This window comes from Hipposideros armiger, unplaced genomic scaffold (genome assembly GCF_001890085.2).
Source record: "Hipposideros armiger isolate ML-2016 unplaced genomic scaffold, ASM189008v1 scaffold_376, whole genome shotgun sequence".
In the NCBI taxonomy this organism is placed as follows: Eukaryota; Metazoa; Chordata; class Mammalia; order Chiroptera; family Hipposideridae; genus Hipposideros; species Hipposideros armiger.
Window position 1 is genome coordinate 29,692 of NW_017731726.1, and position 21,311 is coordinate 51,002.

General features: G+C 38.5%; 1 protein-coding gene across 1 annotated transcript in view; it reads right to left on the reverse strand.

Annotated features, from left to right (window-relative positions):
* The window catches only part of LOC109393330 (unconventional myosin-XVI), a 457,270-nt gene that overhangs the window by 10,510 nt on the left and 425,449 nt on the right, over window positions 1–21,311 (reverse strand). The window lies entirely within an intron of this gene.

Sequence of the window (21,311 nt, forward strand, 5' to 3'; positions counted from 1 at the left end):
TTTTCCTGTCCTAATGTCAGCTAAATGTGAACGCCAATGTAGTCCTGAGACGTCACATCAGCCATAAGGCTTATGGGTTTCACCAGCTGCTTCCGCTTCTTGTGAGAACTTTTTTGGGCAGGGTACCACGGTCAGGTGTACCTTTGCCCAGGGTGGGTCAGGACTGAACCCAGGGAGGCAGCTGCCCAGTGACTACCACCTCTTCATGCTACCTCCCCCATGAAAAAGGACGGGCGGTTAGACCAATAAAGGCAATAATCACCCACTCCTTTGGGAATTTTAACGAAACAGCCCAGAGAGGACTGTCTCATTGGTAGCAAGAGGGGACTAAACAGAGAATCTATGAGAAAGAGGCTAAGTGGAGAGTGAAAGGAACCTAGAAAAGGGCCAGATACCCCTTAATAAGCCTTGATTCCTAAATGGCTTTGGAATTCCAGTGCCTGACCAAGTCTATCTTACAATAAAGTCTTTCTGAGTTTTTATTCTATATTGTCACAAAAGTCTAAATGGCACAGAAACCCCAGACATCCTGCAGATTTTCAGATTTTTCTAATGTGAATTTGGATCAGAAGACTGGTTGAGCTGAGGCAATGCCGAAACACTAAATAACTTTCAGATGCCCTTAGATCATCACCTAATCATCCAGTTTGCTCTTGCACTAGAACATGGCTTACCCATATTAAAATGTGAGCTATATATTATGTCACATATTATACATGGTTGAAGATGAACAATTTTACATAATCTAGCATAGCGGTTCCCAAGCAGGGCTGATGGTGGCCCCAGGGATACCTGCCAGTGACTGGAGACATTTATGTTTGTCACCAGTGAGAGGGTGGGTGGGTACAGATGCTGCTAAACATCCCATAGTGCACTGCACAGCTTCACATTAAAGAATTATCTGCCCCAAATGTCCATAGTGTTGGCATCAAGAACCCTTAATCTAGAGGTTTGTCTTCTCTACGCTTTCCTACATAGGTACAGCAGTGCCCAGTGAAACCAAGGAAGGGAAATCAGAACACGTCCTTCTAAGCCACTTTGAATCCATGTGGACTCTGTCAAATCATTTCAGGCCCCAGAGCTGATCCTGTAGTGAAGAGTTCCCCTCCATATGGCTCCAATCTATATTTTCAACCTACTCTTTTCATGGGAATCTAATGATTCCGAATTAAACACACACACACACACACACACACACACACACACACACACACACAAGGCCTTGAACTACCTGATTATCTCTAAATACATTCCTCATCTACCTTGGCTGCTGTTATCGCCCTGCTTTGTGATGACCATTCCTAACTCCTGCAGTAAAACTGCTACTGTACCTTGAGGGCAGTGGCCTTAGTATGTTCAGCTTTGTCATCCTGCAGCATCTAGGCAAATGACTTGCCCAACAGACACACTCAATAAATACTGGGAGTGTCATAAAATTTATACAAGTGGACACTTCGGTCAGCGTTGCTCAACCAGTAGTTTGCCGTAATCAGAAGTGTCTGGATGCCGATGTGAACAACTTTGAGCACCTCTTGTAATTTCAAAAGTCAAACATGACTTGTATTCATCTTTTGTTATTGGTATATATTGAGTATCACAATTATTTTTTTAAATTTTATTGGGGAACAGTGTGTTTTTCTAAGACCCATCAGCTTCAAGTCAAGTAGTTGTCTTCAATCTAGTTGTGGAGGGTGCAGCTCCGTGACCTAGGTGGAGATCAAACCGGCAACCTTGATGTTATGAGCCTGCACTCTAACAACCTGAGCTGACCAGCTGCCCCGAGTATTACAATTTTAATACAGTTTTCTTGTCTTAAAATGTGTATACATGTTTTTGGCACCCTCTGTATTTGGTGAAATGAACAAAAAGGTTTTGTTGTCTTGTGACCAAATGTAGTTTAACATTGTGCTGGTCTTTTAAATTTAAGATTATGCTGATGAGTCTTTCATTATACAAATCACATGCTTTGGAAAGTTCTCATAAATGGCACCCTGGTTGTACCTGGATATTTAAAGAAAAATCTGAAGGTCTACCATTAAAACTAAAGTTCAGAACTTCCCAGTTGGAGACTCCAACTGGCCAAATTACCTAGAAAAAGATATTTGATACATACATACAAGTGCAAACATTCAATGAGGGCAGTTTGATGCTGGTAGGAAGCACAGAGTTTAGTAAAAAATTTTACTTTGTATAAAATGAATATATCATAAAGCAGGTGAATTTATTTTTGTGATGATGAACAAACAACTTTAGCTCTTTGAGACTTTCTTCATGTGTTAAATAATATTTTGCAGGGGCCCTCCAAGATTAAGAGCTTCTGACCCTATTTATAAGATATGGATGACATCAGTATTGACGGGATTTGAGTTGAAAGCTCAACACAAGTATTAGACACTACCATAAATAGTTTTGTTTTTCTTATCATAATATAATAATACAAATGATTGCGATTGTGTTACATAAAATTGGCATTAGTGGAATATGAACACATGGTTCCAAATAATGTTTTCTTTTCCCTGGTCCCAAATCTGGAATTAAGTGTTTCCTCAAGGAGCATTTATATATTTTAGTGAAAAATTAAAATTAGAGGTCACCATCTGGACCCTAGAGGTGCAAAATAATATATTATTATTGGGCTAGTCAATGTTTCCAGGAGTTTTCAGGGGACGAAGCTGAGAAATACATGCACATCGCACACACATATGTGCAGTGTTTTTGGTTTGTTTTGCTTTTTTTTTTTCATTTTAAATATAAAATACAATTCGATTCCAAATTTAATCTTTTAGTTGTGATGATTTCTTGAATTTAATCAAGTTTCATATTGGCCTTGTTAAAAGTAATTTCAAAACTAAATAAATAATATTAACTCATGCCCATTTATGTTCACATGTAACTTGCTCCCATCACCTTTAAATATTTTTAATTAAAGTTTTAATTTTGAGACAATCTCAGGTTCTCACATGCAGTTGTAAGAAATAATACAGAGACCCTGTGGACCCTTCACCGAGACCCCTCCAATGATAACATCCTACAAAACCATCACAACCAGGATAGTGACATTAATGCAATGAAGATTCAGACACACATCACCACCACATGGGTCCCCCATGTTGCCAATTTATGGTCACGTTCACCTTCCCAAAATCAGTTGAACATATTGGTATGAGCCTATATCTGGGTTCTTTATTCTGTTCCATCGATCTATGTGTCAATCCTTTCACCTCTGTCTTGATTACTGAAGCTTTATAATAAGACTTTAAATTAAGTAGACTAATTCTTCCCACATTATCTTCTTTATAAAAATAGTCTTAACTATTCTAACTTCTTCATCTTTCCATATATGTTTTAGAGTGATATTGTCTTTTAAACATAATTTCACTGTGCTTTTGATAGGAATTACATTAAACCTATGCAGCAATTTGAGGAGAACTATTACTATATTGATTATTAGTAAATTGTCTAGTATTTGTTGTGTCATCTTCTAATCCATAAACATGACACAGATCTGCTTTTATTTAGATCTTTGATTTTTTTCATCAGCATTTTGTGGTTTTCAGCATACAGATCCTCTGTTTTGTTAGATTTATACTTATTTGCATTTTTATGAGATCATAAATGTTATTGTATTTTTAATTTAGTGCCCATTGGTAGTATATAGAAATATAAGTGATTACTTTATGTCTATGCTATATCTTGTGATCTTGATTTATTATTGTTTATTAGATGAGTTTTGTCTTTTCTTTTTTTCTGGTAGATTTCTTGAGATTTTATGCATAGACAATCATGTCATCTACAAATACAGATTTATTTCTTTTCCAGTATGTCGACCTTTTATTTCATTTCTTGCCTTATAGCACTATGCCTTCCAGCATTATGTTTAATAACAACAGTGAGAGCACACATCCTTGCCTTGCTTCTGATCTTATGAGTAAAACATTGAATATAATGTTGACTGTAGGATTTTTATAGATGCTTTTTATCAAATTGATGATGTCCCCTCTACTCCTATATTTTTATGTGTTTTTAGCATGAATGGATGTAAAATTTTATCAAATGCTTTTTCTGCATCAATTGATATGCTTATGTGATTTTATTTTCTTCTTTAGCCTGTTAATATGGTGGATTACCCTGATTGATTTTCAAACATTGAACCAGCTTTGCATCCCCAGAAAAAAAAAATGAATTATTCATGATGAATAATTCTTTTTACATATAATTGAATTATATTTGCTAATATTTAAAAGTATTTTTGAATCTGTATTCATGAGGGATATTGATCTTCAGTTTTCTTTCTTTTGCGTGTATATATGCTGTATTTGTCTGGCTTTGATATCAGGATAACACTAGCTTCATAAAATAAGGAAGTATTCTTATAGAACTTATAGAAAAGATTATGTAAAGTTAGTGTTAATTTTACTTTAAATATTTGATAAGATTCTCCAGGGAAACCATCGGGGACTGGAGTTTGCCTCTTGGTGACAGTTAAATCACAAATTCATTTCCTTTAGTTACAGGGCTATTTAAATTATCTAGTTCATACTGGGTAAACTGAGGTAGTTTGTATTTTTTAAGGAATTGGTCCATTTAATCTAAACTGTTAAATTATTATGTAACAGCTACTTGTAGAATTCCCTTCTGGTATCTGCAGGGCCTGTAGTCTATAGTGATATTTCCTGTTTTATTCCTGATATTAGTAATTTGTGTCTTTTCTCTTTTTTCTTTGTCATTCTTATTAGAGGTTTGTCATTTTAATGGTTATTTTAAAAGAACCAGCTCTTTGTTTCACTGATTTTTTCGCTATTTTTTCAATTCTGTTGATTTCTGCTCTTTGTTATTGCCTTCTGTTTGCTTGATTTGGTTTTATTTTGCTCTCCTTTTTCTAAGTTCTTGAGGTGGGAGCTTAGATTATAATTTGAGGCACTCCTCTTTTATAACATATGGATTTAGTGCTATAAATTTTCCTCTCAGCAGTGTTTTAGCTTTGTCCCACAGATTTGATATGTTGTACTGTCGTTTTCATTTAGTTCCCCATATTGTTTTGAATTCCCTTGAGGCTTCTTGTTTCATCCGTGGATTATACGGAAGGGTATTGTTTAGTTTCCAAGTATTTGGAGACTTTGTATTATCTTTCTGTTATCGATTTCTAGTTCGATTCCATTGTGGTAGGCAAGTCCACTCTGTATGATTTCTATTTTTGTTTAGTTTTGATGTATGGTCTAGTATCTGGTCTTTTTGGATATATGTTCTCTGGGTACTTGAAAAGAATGCATATTCTGCTTTTGTTGGTTTAAGTGTTCTATAAAGGAGTACATCCTGTTGGTTGATGTTGCTGAGTTCTTCCATATCCCTGCTGTATTCCTACATAGATTTTTCTATCACTTGTCCATAGGAGGGTGTTGAAGTTTCCAACGGAACCTTTTGTTTTAGGTGGCTCCCTGTGATACCACTCAACAGGGGCGGGGAGACAGAACTCATTCCTGCCAGGTGGGGGAAGTCTAGGTTCCCCACTCAACCTCCTCTGACATAAAAAAGGGGGTTCTCATTACTGCTGGACAGGGTAGGAGTTCTGGGTCTAGCTGGGTCTCCAGTCACATCTCTTGGCTGCAGGGTGAACAGATGGGGGCAACTAAAGGGCTTCTTTACTGCTTCCTAAGTGACCTCCTCTAACTGGGTGTGGACAAAGTGGAGCTGTGCCCAGGTTACCTCAGAGTGAAAGTCATGATCTCCCATTAGGCCTACTCTGAGGGGTCCCCTTGCCCGCAACGCTACTCTAAATTTTTTTTTACCCTACTGATTTGAGAAGGACTCAATGAGTCATGTATGTCATCTATTTTGAGGCTGCTAAATAAGTTACCTATCCAAAAAGAAGACTCTCGTCCTGTACCTGATTTCTAATCACCCCAAATGCACTTATTATTTTATGAAGGAACTGTTTCCAAATAAAGCAAGTCTCCCTGAAAGGGTCAGCACATTACAGCCATCAGCGAGCTACACCTCAGCATCTGGACCTTACTGAGGCTCGTGGCCTCTAGGAGGTGGAGGAGGCAATAACTACACAGAATAGACACCATGGTAGATGCAGACACAGTGGGACAAGGCCACCGGGTTCCTGGGCTATTCACAGGGAAGTGAGCCTCAAAGCCTAGATAAATGGACAGCGGAATTTCTATGAAAGGAAAACCACCAAGGAGGAACTCAATCTATCCCAGATATCACCTATAGCTTTGTGAGGCTGCAATGTCACAAGAATAGATAAAGGTTTGTCCTCTCAGCTGTGCCACTCTGGAGGGACATAACGGGTGCTGATGGAGCAGCAGGAAGCAGGTTTTAGGCAGAGGCCTTTCTAGGTCATTCAGGACAGCTGCTCTGCTCTCAGCCCTACCCTTCCATTTCTGGCTGTTTCGTTATTTGGGGGATGAAAGGAGAAAAACATGAAAGTCGCAAAAGATAGAGGCCAGGTTAAATGCTTTCCTTTTTCCCTCTGTCTTTACATAACTGCAACTCAGACTCAATTTTTTTTTTTTGCCTCTTAAGGTTTGGAAGATAGGATTCATGCTATAAGTGACAGTGTCCCTCATGCATGTAATACAAAAATTTATATGCACACAGCCCAGTACAAATCTTTAAGGAAACTGTCACGTATTCAAAGATTTCCTTTGGAATGATTCTGTTCAATAAAATGACTCCAAAGGAAATTCAGCCCTTTGCTTATGTTTCTGCAGTTAGCGATCCTCATCTAAACGCTTCAGTGTGGATGCCAAGTGAGGAATGCCATACAAACGAGGGAGCACGGCAGCGTGCTGCTTTTTTGGAAGGACTTGCTGTAACACTCCAGTGTGGCAATAAATATAATTAAAAGGAAAATTATGTTAGCTCTATATGAAAAAGGAAGTATAAAACTTTCACTATGGCTGTGAATCACAATTCAGCAAGATACCTCACTTCCTGGGTCCACAAAGAGGAGTTAGGGGATGCCAAACCACGTGCACATTCCTTCTACATCAGCAGTTTTCAGCCTTCCTAATGCTGCGACTCCTTAATACAGTTCCTCATGTTGTGGTGACCCCCAACCATAAAATTATTTTTGTTGCTACTCTATAACTGTAATTTTGCTACTGTTATGAATCGTAATGTAAATGTCTTTTTGTTTTCCGATGGTCTTAGGCGACCCCTGTGAAAGGGTCGTTTGACCCTCAAAGGGGTCGCGACCCACAGGTTGAGAACCGCTGTATCTACAGGGAGACTGTCAGGCTCATGCTTGGCTAATCACCAAGGAAACTGAAATCCGAAGGTGAGAGAGCTCCACAGAGACAACTCTCCCCACCATCACTGATTGTTATTCCCTGAATTGAAAGCAAGAGCAGCTGGCTTCTTTGACCTCAATACAGAAGGTGCTGCAGTGTGCCCGAGCTGGGGCTCAGTGTGTTCTTTATGTCTGCAGTCTCTGCCCCTCCGGGTGCCCAGAACATAGCAGGAGGGCAGTGTGAGGTGGTGGAATGTGGGCTACACTGAGCACCTACTCTGTGGCTAAGAATACCTTCAGTGTTTCTGAAAATGTGCCTCACAGGCTATACCTACAGGAGAACATTTTCTGGTGCTGAATAAACATGCACATACTTTAGACCTCACCCAGACCTCTTTAATCATCACTTATAAGACTGGAGCCAAGGAACCTGCATTTTTAATATGTTCCCCCATGGATTCTGGTGCACATTCAAGTTTGAGAATCACGGCTCCAGGTACCAGTGATTTACGATGCTCTGTGAATTCTGTCCTCCTATGTGATGCTGGCAGAGAGTAAGGGAGCCCAGGGATAGAATTTGCAGAGGATAAATGCTTTCTGGGCATTTTTGGTACAAAACAACTATGAGAGCAGATATTGACATATTTTAAAATTGCTGATAAGTTTAAAATGAGACTACATTATAATTATACTCAGGCTAAACTTTTTTTCTTAGGAGAGTTAGCATTGCGTAAAGAGCTATAGAGAATTTTCAAATACTTTTATCTAAGACCATAGCAACAGAAGCCATTATTTTCCAAACAACCCAGCTGACTGTGGCACCCTGGAAAAGCCATATACAGTGCTGGAAGTTTGAAGAAAATAAAACAAATAAAAGTGTGCTAAAGTAGAAGGGGCAATGGACCAAGAGTTATGAAGAGAAGTACTTATTCAAGTTTCCACCTATCAGCCTAAAAAAACACCTACGGCACACAGGCTGCGATCATTAACTGTGGGGGCATGAGTGTAGTCAGCTTCTCTGAACTCCGTTTCTTATTTATCCAATTTAATGTTGAATGGGGGCCAGTTCACACTAAAGTTTAATGGCTTTATTAGCATAGCGCATCAATAAAACATATATTTTAAGGGATGAGAACAGGCTATATGTGGACATAGTAAATGGGCATGAGTGGATACCATCTGTGTAGATTTTCAAATTGCCTTTGAGGTGGCTAATAGCAAAAGTTAATAAATATAATCTTTACTGAATCAGGTTTAAAAGACTGTGTTTGGGAAAAAAATCAAGGAAAACAGCTAAGACTTATCTTTTACAAATATTTAAAAAATATAATATGTATGCATTTATAAAATTTGTAAAATACTAAAAATAATAAAATAAAATTTACCTCTAATTCCTTTTCCCAGGGATAGCCTATTTCCCTTCCTTCCTTCCTTCCTTCTATCTATTATCTATCTATCTTTCTATCATCTATCAAATCTATTTTTGTCTAAGTATGCACTTTCTAAAGAATTGGGCTCTGTTGCACACTGCTTGGTAATGCCTTTCGCTTTTACACCATTTGCTCTCCCGTGAATCCCCGCCCTTGTCTGCTCTGTGGTCTCCAGCCTAGTCCTCCAGCCTACAGCCGCTGGCATGCTGGCAGTAGACTGGCGGGCAGGACGAGGGTAGAAGCCTTGGTAATTCCCTTCCTCCTCAGAGAATGCTGAATCTCCTCCCTGACTCCATAGCCCACTCTTCACGGCCTCAGTTTTTCCAGGGCAGGATGCCCTGGTTTGGGCTTCCACTAGCTGCCCTTAGCTCCCAGTCCAATAGTACCATGTATTGGATGGAACCTCTTTCCAGCCTCACAGGAGGTGGCTGCTTCTGCTGGGGACAGATCTCTGGGTTCACTCACTGTTCCCCCTCTGTCTCCTCAACTTTTCCTGTATAACCTCTTCTCTGTAATCTTTCTCTTCTTGAAAATCAGGCACTGTTTCTTTTTCAGACTAGTTCCTGACCACACTCCACCCTTCCCACTTTCTTCCTTTGTCTACTCCTGCCTTGGTGCTGACAGCTCAGATGCTTCTGCCTGCTCTGCAGCTCACAAAGAAACAGGGATAAATACTGTGTTCGTCACTGTTCAAAACACCTGAAGAAAGATACAAAGGTATAAAGGAAGGTAGAAAGGAAAGCAAAGAGAATGACACAGGGACTATAAGGGCTGATGGATGAAGACAGACAAAGTGATAAGAACTATTCATTCTAGAAAGACTGAGTGTGAAAGGAGATACCATCTAAGCCTATGAACTGAATCATGTGGAGAGGGCAGAATGGATCTCAGCACACTTCCAGGGATGCGCGGCCTCACAGGTTAGAGAAAGAAGAAATGGAAACAACAGAGCATTGCACTCCAGACTAGAAGCATAAATATTACAACTCTTCAAGTCTTCATTCAGGCCAGAATCAGGAAACAAACAGAAAAAGTGCCTGAGTGGCAAAACCACAGTGTTATTGCCCTAGGAGAGTTTTTTGTGGCCTCACTTATTTCATATGCCTTAATTTTCCTTCTCTCTTACTCTTACCTAAGAGATTATCCATTAAGATTTCCAGATCAAACACTACATTGAGATAGTTCTCTACAGCATGCACACTCTACATTGTAAGGCAATGTGCTAAGGACAAACCAAATCACTGATTCTATTATCACATAATTAATGTACTTCTGATACAGAAATCTGCATTTTCATGTGGTTGAAGTGCTAAAAGTTAAAAGTTTCTCTAACAAAACCACTTTCAGTGACAATATAGGCATTTCAGGATATCCCAGATTACAGCACGGGTAAATTACAGTGTTTCTGGCAGTACTGATATTTGATTTATATATCTGTCTATCTATCTATCTATCTATCTATCTATCTATCTATCTATCTATCTATCATCTCTCTATCTATCTATCTCTTTCTATCCATCCATGTATCCATCCGTCCATCCACACACCCACCTACTGTATTTGGGTTCTCTATCTAAGTCTCCATCTATGGGTCTATTGATGTATTACTCTCATACCCATTTGAGTACATACACACTAGTGACTGCTTTATGTAGCATGCAAGTTTAGCTATAATTATTTTTACATAATTTCTTCCCATATCCCCTAAGCCAAGAGGTAAGAAGCTTCATGGGAACCTTCCTTTACTTTGACATTGTCTCACCAGTTGGGGAGACATTGCAAACTGGTGTTTGACCCCACTAAGAAGCACAAGAGCGGGAACAGGCAGGGCAATGGAGCAAATAAAAAAAAAAAAGCCCCTGCTGCAGTAGGATGGGCTGTTCTGTGCCAGCTCTTAAAAGTGGGAAGCGCAGAATATATTATGTTTTTGATGAACTACAAAGGGCATGGTTTTGTTTCCTCATTTGGTCCATGAGCCAAATCTATGTTACATCCTGTCCAAGAGGACATGTAGGGGCTGGAGATATGGAGGCCAGGAAAGAGAGCCTGTGTGGAATGAATACCAGAAACCAGGGCCCGGGGGAAGCATACAGCCAAGAGAATCAGCAGTGCTTAGGTCATGGGAAGGGCGTCAAAGGTTCCCAGGGGAGGAGGGTCTCAGGGGCACGTGAAAGCACTCAGGTGGGAGTTAGCCCTGAACATTGAAAGGCGCAGTGTGCATGAAGCCATACTGTGACAATACAAGTTAGCACAAGAAAAGAAAGCAAACAGGACACCCCAGGCCACTGCACAGTGTGCCTCCTCTGTGGTTGACGCATGAGGGGACTTAATTTCAGTTATGTGTGCCGTTCTGATTATTACATAGTACTAGACGTTCTTGATTACTGAATTGAGACTGTGAGTTCCTAGGAAAGCAAAGAACTTTCTATTACTGGAAAAATATTGCTGGAGCTGCCTGAGTTTTTATCTGGTTACAAGGAAAGGACTGTCCCTGCTGAATATATTTTAAAAAGTAGTGTGAGCCGAAAGTAAAACTGAATCCTGATCACATCCCCCAAGTTGTACATGTTCAACTACCAGGTACATGAAGACCAAGAGTGTTAAAATGATCTGGAAAATCTAATCTTTTAAAGAGAGAGCAAAGTTTATTCTTTTACCAAGGAGAGGTAAGCTAAAAGGTAAAAAAATCTTTAAAAGAATGGTTTATGAACAGCTGATAAAGCAAGCAGTCATTAGTGCCACTAGTTTAGGTCTATTATGAACAAGTTAAATAAGAATAATCACATTTAATTTTGGACTGAGGAGCAGTAAGATAAATGAAACAGTTGTAGTTAGTATGCCTGTAAGTAAAAATATTTATTCATTCCTTTATTGATAATTACTGCTTATTCCCTCAGTTTAGGAGACTATCAAAGCAACCTGAGAGAGTGAGGAGGGTGATGTGAACTAGGGTACTGGGATAGGAAGGGGAGTTGTGAGCTTCAAGAGATAACTAGGAGAGAGAATAATTTGTATTTGCTCATTAATTGGGTTTCTGATTATACCATGAGTTGTAAAGTGGGCCTAATACTGAACATCGGTTTTATTTATTTATTTTTTGAAGTGAGTTGAGAGAAGTTTGGGAGGTGGCTAAGGAGTTTATTTTAGTTTAGCTTCTGGATCTGTTGCACTGAAGATGCCACCCAAGTAGAGATATTAAAAAGTAGATATACAGGTATGAAACCCCCAGGAGAAATAGTTAGATAAGAGATTTGGGAGTCATCCCATAGACAAAACTGAATCAGGACTGGAGGTAAACGCCTAGGAGACATAACTATATGACTCTGAGAAACATTAATATTTATGAAATCGAAGTAAATTCACTTATCAGTCAAATTTATAATTCCTCTCTTCACCATGTTATTTACATGACACAAAATAGAATCTCTAGAGAAGAAGTGCTTGGGATTAACAGGTGATAAAAAATGCAAAACTTTTGAGACACACTCTAGAATACAATGAGTATATCACCTCAGAATGTATGTAGATTGAATTTTAGCAAAAGAAATAAAAGATCATTTTCAGCAAATGGGTCTGATAATTTTTCATGCTTGGTTCCATCCTTCTATCTGAGGTTTGCTAAAAAGAGTCTTGATTTCATGTGTAGTAGTAAATTGATCTCTCTATAGCATCAATATTTATAAGCAGAGGATTCTATTTTTTACTTTTCCATTAAGTGATTTTATCTAATAGTTTTGCTTGTTTTCATTTTGAGTCACTTTAAGTTGATAAATACTGATAAAAAAGATATTAGGAACATGTAGGATTGTTAAGAGTCTTTATCTAAATATTGAGAATATAAATATGGACATTGCATTGAAATTGACACATCTGAAATGTACATATAGGCCTCATTGGTTCCTTTTAAAGAAAAACAAATCAACTAACAAAAGGATATCAATAGTCTAGGAAAGCTAAAGTTCCTTGTTTATAAATTTCTGTCAGCCCATGAAGAAAACAGATTAAACCTACGAAGAAAGAATAAGAGTCCCTAAACGAGAGCCTGCATTTTCTCTTCCTAACCAAACCCTGGGTAAGGAAACATTTATCAAATTTCCTACAAAAATGAAAGCCAAAGGTGAAATCGATTTAAGTAACAAATTGGTGAAGTTAATTTTTACTTTCTAAAGGTCTGCCCAAGAGGTGAACAAATAGAGATGTAAATTAAGCTCTCTGTGTGGGTCCAAATATCTTTGTCAAATAACCTTTAACAGTATCAGTTTGGCTTAGACCAGACAGATTTCATTGTTATGTCTGGGGATTCTGCCTGGAGAAAAGAAAGAGAGAAATAAATGGAAGCCTCCCTATTGATTAGTCTGGCTCCTTTTCTTTTGATTTAAAGGTTCACTTTCAGAGTCCTCTGGGGCACACTGTGTCTCCCACAAATCTCTGGTGGTGAAGGCCAGTTGATGAGCTACAGAAGGTATCCCTGAAACAGGTGGAATTGGGAAATTAAACAGGCCATCATTTCCCTGGCATACATGTTTTGTAAATATGTCTAAGGACAAAGAGGCTGGCTTTCACCTGTATGTCACCTAGAATGTACTGCAGTACCAATGAGATAAAAATCTCTATTTTTCAGAGATCTGGGTAACAGCATTAATCTAAACCAATACACTCCAAATTTAGTTTATTTCACAATCGGGGTAGATCCTTTCCAAGGAGAAGGAAAAAAAAATCATGTATTTTATAGATTGGCCACAAATCAGTAACATCATTTTTTTCCTCACTTCACTTCTATCAGCAACATTTTAGTAATATGGTTCCCATAGAGGCCTGTGGAAAGCAGTGACATGAACAATACAGGGATTAAAAGTGTATCACAGAGATGTGGTTTAGGGAGATGGAAAAGGAATCCTGATAAACACAGTCAAAATCTACCCACAGAAAGACACATCTACAAGCACATTATGTAAAGGGGCTATTCTGTCATAAAACTACATCTCAGATAATGTATATAAATTGCAGACAATGCTTTCATTTTCTTAAGGCAAATAATATTGAAAGGATCTTTTAAAATCTGCAGTAAAATTGCACACACCTGTATGCTTGATTAAATATTAGTCATAAAGCTAAATGGTAAAGAACATAATTTTTTTACAAGAATCTCTTTAATCAAGGTAGAAGTTCTTATCATTAAAACAATCTGTATATTCAGCATAAAACAGAATGTCACATTAACATAAGTTAAAACATCTACCTAAATGTTTTCTCGTTTAATATAGTTTTTATAGACAGAGAAGTATCTCCATTTTTTGTACTTATCTTCCACTGAAGTCTTTCAAGTGTGATAGATAAAGCAAGGAAATATAACTGTGATGTTACATCCTCCCTATCCTTTGGTGAAGTGACATTAATAACATTGTGAAAAATAAAAATAAATATTCTAACATGATTTATAAAACTTTGCTTTATGTAATGTAGGCATATTTGTAAGATACAAGAACTAACAAATACACAGTTTTTTACTAGTCAAGGACATGTTAGTACTAATTTGATTTGAGCAAGTTGAGCATATTGACAGTTGATTAGATCCCTGAAATAGTTTCTGGTCTTCAATATCTGTGACTGATGAGTTCAAAATTTTGCTAAATATGGTGGTATTCCTGCATTGAGAGCTATTGTTAGCGTGATATGACTCACACATTTGATGCAACATCGCAAAATAATCAGACTTGATTTATTGCTTGCTCACTTAACCTTCAGAACAAGTTTATCAGGTTCATAGTTATATTCTCCTTAATTACAAACTTCATGCATATGTCAACTGAGGGTCAGTGTCCTCCTCCAAGTCCTAGCAATGGAGCCCTGTGTGTCCCAGTTCATCTTCTCTTTCTACTACACCAAAAGGATTCTGTGACTACAGACAATAAACACGTTAAAAATTTCACCACACACCATGGTGGAAAGAGAAAAGCATGTGGAACTTGAGGAAAATAAGACATGGTATTTTGCGCTACTAGGCTACAGTGGGTTGAATAGTGTACCCTCAAAATTCAGGTTCATCCAGAACCACAGAACATGACCTTATTTGGAAATAAGACCTTTTCAGAAATAATTAAGGTGAGGTAAAATTGGAACAGTGGACCTTAAATCCAATGATTGGTGTCCTTAAAGAAGAGGAGAGGACACCACAGAGAGAAGAGAATGTGAAGATGCAGGCAGAGATTGGGGTGTTGTGTGTAAGACAAGGAATGCCAATGGCTGGCAGCCACCAGAAGCTAGTAGGAGAGTGGCTGGGAACAGATTTATCTCAGAGCCTAAAGAAGGAACCAATCCTGCTGACAATTGATCTTGGACTCGCCTCCAGAACTGGGAGGGAATAATTTCTGCTGTTTTAGCCCCCCAGCATGTGGGACTTTGTTATGGTACCTCAGGAGACTCATAGAGAGCTGTACAACCTTTGGTGAATCACCAAACTTCACCAAGGCTTACTTAACTAAAAAACTGATATAGTAACTTTTACACAAGGTTATGGTGAAAATGTCTCAGGAACAATTTTTTAATTAGAAAATGCTACGAAAGCATCAGGCATTATTATTGATCAGAGAAGGCAGAGATCAATGAAATTTGGATTAGGCCAAGAAGTTCATCCTTGGAAAGATGGATAAAATTTGGAAAGAAAGAGGGCATTCCAGGTAAGAAAAAAGCACATGAGAAAAATAGAGATGGAGAAATATGGGATCATTTTCAAATGAATTAAGTGTGGTAAAGAAATTCTACAATGTTATGAGTTAAAACTACTTACTTCTCCTCATCTGCAAATGCTGAGCCGCTGAACACTTGGTATTAGTTTCCTATGGCTGCTTAACCAGTGACCACAGACTGAGTGCCTCAAAACAAGACAAATTTATTATCTCACGGTTGTGGAGGTCAGACTGAAATCTGGTATCCCTACTATTCTGGAATCTGCAGGGGGTACTCCTTCCTTGCTTTTTCAAACTTCTGATGGCTCCAGACATTCTTGGCCTGTGGTTGCACCACTCCAATATCTACCTCTATGGCCACATGGCATACGTTTCTCTCTCAACCCTCCGTTGGGAGCAATGCAAAAGTTATGAGTTCAGGCGCAATGCATCTACTAGATGGGTGTATGACATTTATTTATTTAAATTGAAAATGAATGAAATAGCATGTAAGCATGCTTATTATTTATTCAGAATGAAATTTTAATTTGCCACAAAGTAAAAACAATATATGCTTATTACATAAATTCAGTATAAAAATCAACAGAAATTCAAAACAATCTGTGAGATCAACTGTGCCCCATGAAGGGTTAAATCTCTCTCTGCCTCACTCTTATAAGGATGTTTGCCATTGGACATATAGCTAACCCAGATAATCCAGGATGATCTCCTCTTCTCAGGATCCTTAACTTAATTACATATGCAAAGACCCTTTTTCCAAATGAGATCCCATTCACAGGTTTAGGAATGAGCGTGGATGTATCTTTTTTTTTTTGGTGGGGGGCACCATTCAACCCACTATAATACTATGTGTTGGGGGAGAGAAGGAGGATAAAACACAGATACATCACCTTAGAACAATATCATCAACTTGATCAAGGCTAATCATAGAATGGGACATTTATCTAAAAACTGCTTTCCAACAAAGACCTTATGAGCAGACAACAAAAAGGGACAGATATGTGTTATATATTTTACATCTGTTACTTATATTTATTTTTATTTATTTATTTATTTTTAAGATTTTATTGGAGAATTGGGGAAGGGGAACAGACAAGTTGCTGTCCTTTTGTTCTTCAGTCTAGTTGTGGAGGACGTTGCTTCATTGGCCCATGTTGGTATTATCATTGAGCTCTTCCCGGGTGAGGCAGTCGCTCACCGGCCATTGAATGGCCGCTCACTGTGGCTCACGGCAGCTCACACTGGCTGCTGGCCACTCACGCTGGCTGCCAGCCACTCACAGTAGCTCAGGCAGCCCACTGCAGCAGGGGCTGCAGCCTACGCTGCTGCCAGAGACTCACGGCAGCCCAGCTCCAGGACAACTGTTGTTCACCATCTTAGCTGTAGAGGGCGCAGCATCACTGGCCCTCATGTGAGATCCGAACTGGGGCCCTGCTACTCAGAGCTGGCGTCCCAAGCCAGCTCTTAACCAAAGCGCCACCTGGCCAGCCCTATTTTACATCTTTTAATTGTGACCTACATTTTCATTAATTTAATTTTTATTATGTCAGTTTTTTTTACTTTACTATCTCCTAATCTATTCCCTTTTCTCAAGTTAAAATTTAGGAACTTCAAAATACTATTTCCCATTAGAGTTAGTTCAGAATCACCTTAATGGAAATTAAACTTTCCTAAGAGCCAATGTCTTTTACCAAATAATAATTTTTCTTTTCTTTGAGATTCTTAATTTTAAAAGCCAATACACTTCTGGATCTAATGCTTATCCATCATTTATATCACCAGTATAAGTTTATAGAGCAATTCCTAAAACAGGTAATCCCTTATATGATTTAAAACTTGCTAAAACAAATAACAGCAACAAAACACAACTCACAGCCTTCTTTAATTCAGATTCATACTCATTAATGAGATGCTGTTAATATTTCATGCACAGTCTCTTCCCATTTGCTTTAAAATATTTCTGTAATGGAGATTAGAAAATACACCAGGCTCCTATGAGTAATGAAAAATTCAGATGTGCTTAGGGAAGGTTTTCAGCTGTAATGCAAATAATGTTGCTTAAACACTTCTAAAAGGGCCTCTGAGCCTCTGTTCCAAACAAGATTCAGAAGCATGGGAGGGTCCCATAGTCAGAGCAGGGTGGGCAGGTCCATCCCGGTGAGGCTGGATGCCAATAGCATCACCAGCAGTAAGGATTATCCTTCCCATGAGGTGTAGTGAGTTTCACTAACAAAACCAGATAAACCAGTCACAGAGGAGCAAGTGGAGATAAGAGAGACTCTAGCTCATCCATCTGACCAAAGAAGAGGCTACAAACCAGCTCAAGAACCCCAGACCCATCACATTCTTTTTTTAAATTTTTTAAAATTTTTTATTAGTATTAGTTTCAGGTGTACAAAACAATGCAATAGTTATCCTTTTCACCCCTCACAAAGAGACAACCCCCCTCCCCCACTTACTGACCCCCACCCCTGATATCATACATATCTATTATAATTCTATTGACTCCATTCCCACACTCTACTCCACATCCCATGATTATATATGTATTAAATTATAGTTGACATATAATATTATTCAATGGCAGCTTCAGATGTATCACACTCTTTTTTGGGGTCATCTTTAGCATCAAAGAACTATTCAGGAATACCCATCCTACTGTCCAAAATACACTCACTTGCTTATTTCAAACCAACTGGCTCTTTGCTATACCTCTTGATGTATAAAATGCAGAACGTGCTGCTTTTCTTGAAAACGCAATAGCTCAAAATTTAGGTACATGTACCTACATCTGATGATTAGAATGGCTTATGACTTGACATATTGTCACAAATTACATATAATCTATACTGTAACATGTGAATGAGTCCTTAGGGAGTCCTTGGGCTAAGACTCATTAGTCCATCTTGGTGAAATGAATGATTTTTATAAAACCACAAAACTGATTCCAATTATGGAAAATCCTGCTTAAAATATAAAGGTGCTTTTACAGGAAAATTCATGATTCCATGGGGTTTTGGCCTTGTGGCAACTAATCAAACAGCTGTCTCTGCTTTGCTTTAATGCTATTAGAACTCAGTTAAAAAAATGTATTGAAACCATTCATTGTTTTTTTCCTCAAATTTGCTTAAAACAATTGAAATTGAAATTTCAGTAAGTGTTGCAGAATAATTTTTGAAAGCAAACATAAAATAAATATTATTCCAAAGCTTGATCCTGTTCAATTGAACACAATGAGCATTTCTGAACATCTAACACCTGTCCAAGATACAATAAAAACAGCCTTACAAGATGGGTGAGGTATATACTGCCTTAAAATAGCTCCTATGAAACTTATAGAAAAATAATTTTCCAAAATCATTAGTTATACCTTATTGTAATTTCTCATCTAAACCCTATGAATTCAATAAATGCTTAATATAAAGAAAATATAAATTAAAAAATCTGAATACAAGACTAAAATACTGTTACTGTTATAAAGAATTTGTAAAGGCTAAATGGAAGAATTAAGAAAGATTACCAAGAGCAAAGATGTATCATTAGAGAACAAGGCTAAGATCATCCACACCCTTGTATTCCCAATTACCACAGACAAATGAGAAATCTGGACAGTGAAGAAGGCTGATAGGAAAACAAACAAACAAAAACATGACTGATTTGAAATATGGTGTTGGAAGAGAGCTCTACAGACATCCTGGACCGCCAGAAAGAGGAAGAAGTGGGTCCTACAGCAAATTAAGCCTGAAACATTGCTGGAGGCAAAAATGATAAAATTGAAGCTGTCCTACTTCAGGCACATTACGAGAAGGCAGGTTCTTTTGGAAAAACAACACTGCCCGGGAAAAAAGAAAAGGCAGCAGGAAAAGACGAAGACCAAATATGAGATGGATTGACTACATAAAAGAAACTATAAACATGAGACTCCAGGAGCTGAGCAGGACAGCTGAGGACAGGACATTGTGGACGTCACACTCATTCATAAGGTCACCAGGAGTCAGAGCAGAGTCAATGGCATGTAACACACACATGAATCTCTCAAATATAAAAGAATTAACTCTGGGAGCATTATTAACTGGTATATATAGTCTTCCACTGACTTCCTCTCCACATCCATGAACTACTCTAACTTCTCACAAAGGTGCTCCTTGTCCTGTTTCATCCAGGTGAGTTTCTTCTTGACCCCTCCTCCCTTCTCCTTCTCTAGGTTTCTTTGCTGCTTCTCTCTCCTGCTAACTTCTTTTCTCCATTTTCCCCATGTTCTTTCTGGGTGAAAAGATAAAGATACACATGTCTAAAAATATGATTGTGTTTCTAAAAACAACCAACCTCCTTCATCCCAGTGTCAAGTGTTGTCATCATCCTATTGAGAATTCCATTAAAACCTCAAATTGGAAACATCTAAAACCAAATACCTTTCCTTCTAAACTGCCTTATTCTCCAGGATTTTCTCTCGTAATTGGCATAATATAACCATCCAGTGGGGTGAGAAACCTGTTTCATTTCAATCTATGTCACTTCCCTTGCTCTGCACGTCCAGTCAGTCTCTGTCCCCAGTCCCTCTTCCTTATAAATGCCTCCCCTGCATTCCACTGCTATTGCTCAAATGCAGTCCTTGCTTGAGGGTTTCCCTGGCTGTGTTTCCTTTTTTCCCCCAATCCATCCTATGTCATGTTGTTTGTACTTCATCCCCCACCCTTTCTGAAAACATCTGATGGATTAATTCTGTCAAGAGGAAGAAGTCCTGAGTCATACATGCATATTTATTCCTGACTTGGTCCAAACAGCCTTGTTAGACTTTTCTCCTACCATTTTCTATACACTTAGCTGAACTTCTTGTACTGTTTCCCCAACTACAACGTGGGTATGTATGGCGGGATGGGACACAGCCTTCATCCTAGTTGCCTTCCTGTACGGCAGACATTGAAAAGCAGGAGAGTTACCCTTTCCAGACTCCTTTGCAGCTAGCATCTGGTTGTTCTGTAACTTCCACCAGTCTGGCACTCTTGCACACGGTTTAGAAGGTAGAAGCGATGGAGGCTGTGCATCTACTGCTTTGGCTGTTTTACCTGGTAAGTATACCATGAAGATGTTTTGATTTTCTCTGGCAGTGGAGATCTCCAGGACCAGTCCCTGAGCTCTTCCAAGCTGCATGCCAGGGTATGGGTATGTTACTGCTATAGTTGATAGCACTAATAAAAGTCAGTACCTGCAGCAGCAGCTTCTCTGGAGGTTTCCTGATCAAAGACAAGGCCGGAACTATGTTGGTAGCCTTGTCTTGTGGAATGGTTTTAATTAAGGTTATTTCTGAAAGTTCAACTTATAATCTCCCGACAATTATTTTCCTGTACTGAGGTTATTTCCCGCTTGAACAGCTGGAGGATATTCTGTCCTAAGCAACTGAATCCTGAGGGATACACATGCCACTCACTTTCAAAAGTCCATGCCTTTACTGGAATGCTCCTTCCCTTTATCCTTAAGTGAGCTCTAACTCACCCTTGAAAGCTTAGGTCACATTTTACCTCTTCTAGAAAACATTTCCACACTTTTCTTTGAAACCAAATAATTGCTTCCATCTCTGTAGTAATATAGAACTTTGTTAATATTACTAATGTTATTATAAACAAATTGTATCATAATTATTTGTTAATTTAACTTTTCCTTATTTGACCATGAGCCATTTGAGGACAAGAAGTATGTTTTACTTGCCTTTGATTCTCTAATGCTCTGGGTTTGGCATAGAGTGTAGACTCAGTAAACATTGGTTGAAATGAACTGCAATACACTGAGTGTGACAGAGTGAATAGAGATCTCACCCTCTAATATGTAATTTGTACTAAGTGCCAAATGCGGGGGGGGGGGGGGGGGGATACCTGAGGGCTACAAATTCAAAAGTAGCAGACATTAACTATAGGTGGGAGCTGGACTGAAGATAAGTGGGACACGGTTGTAAGT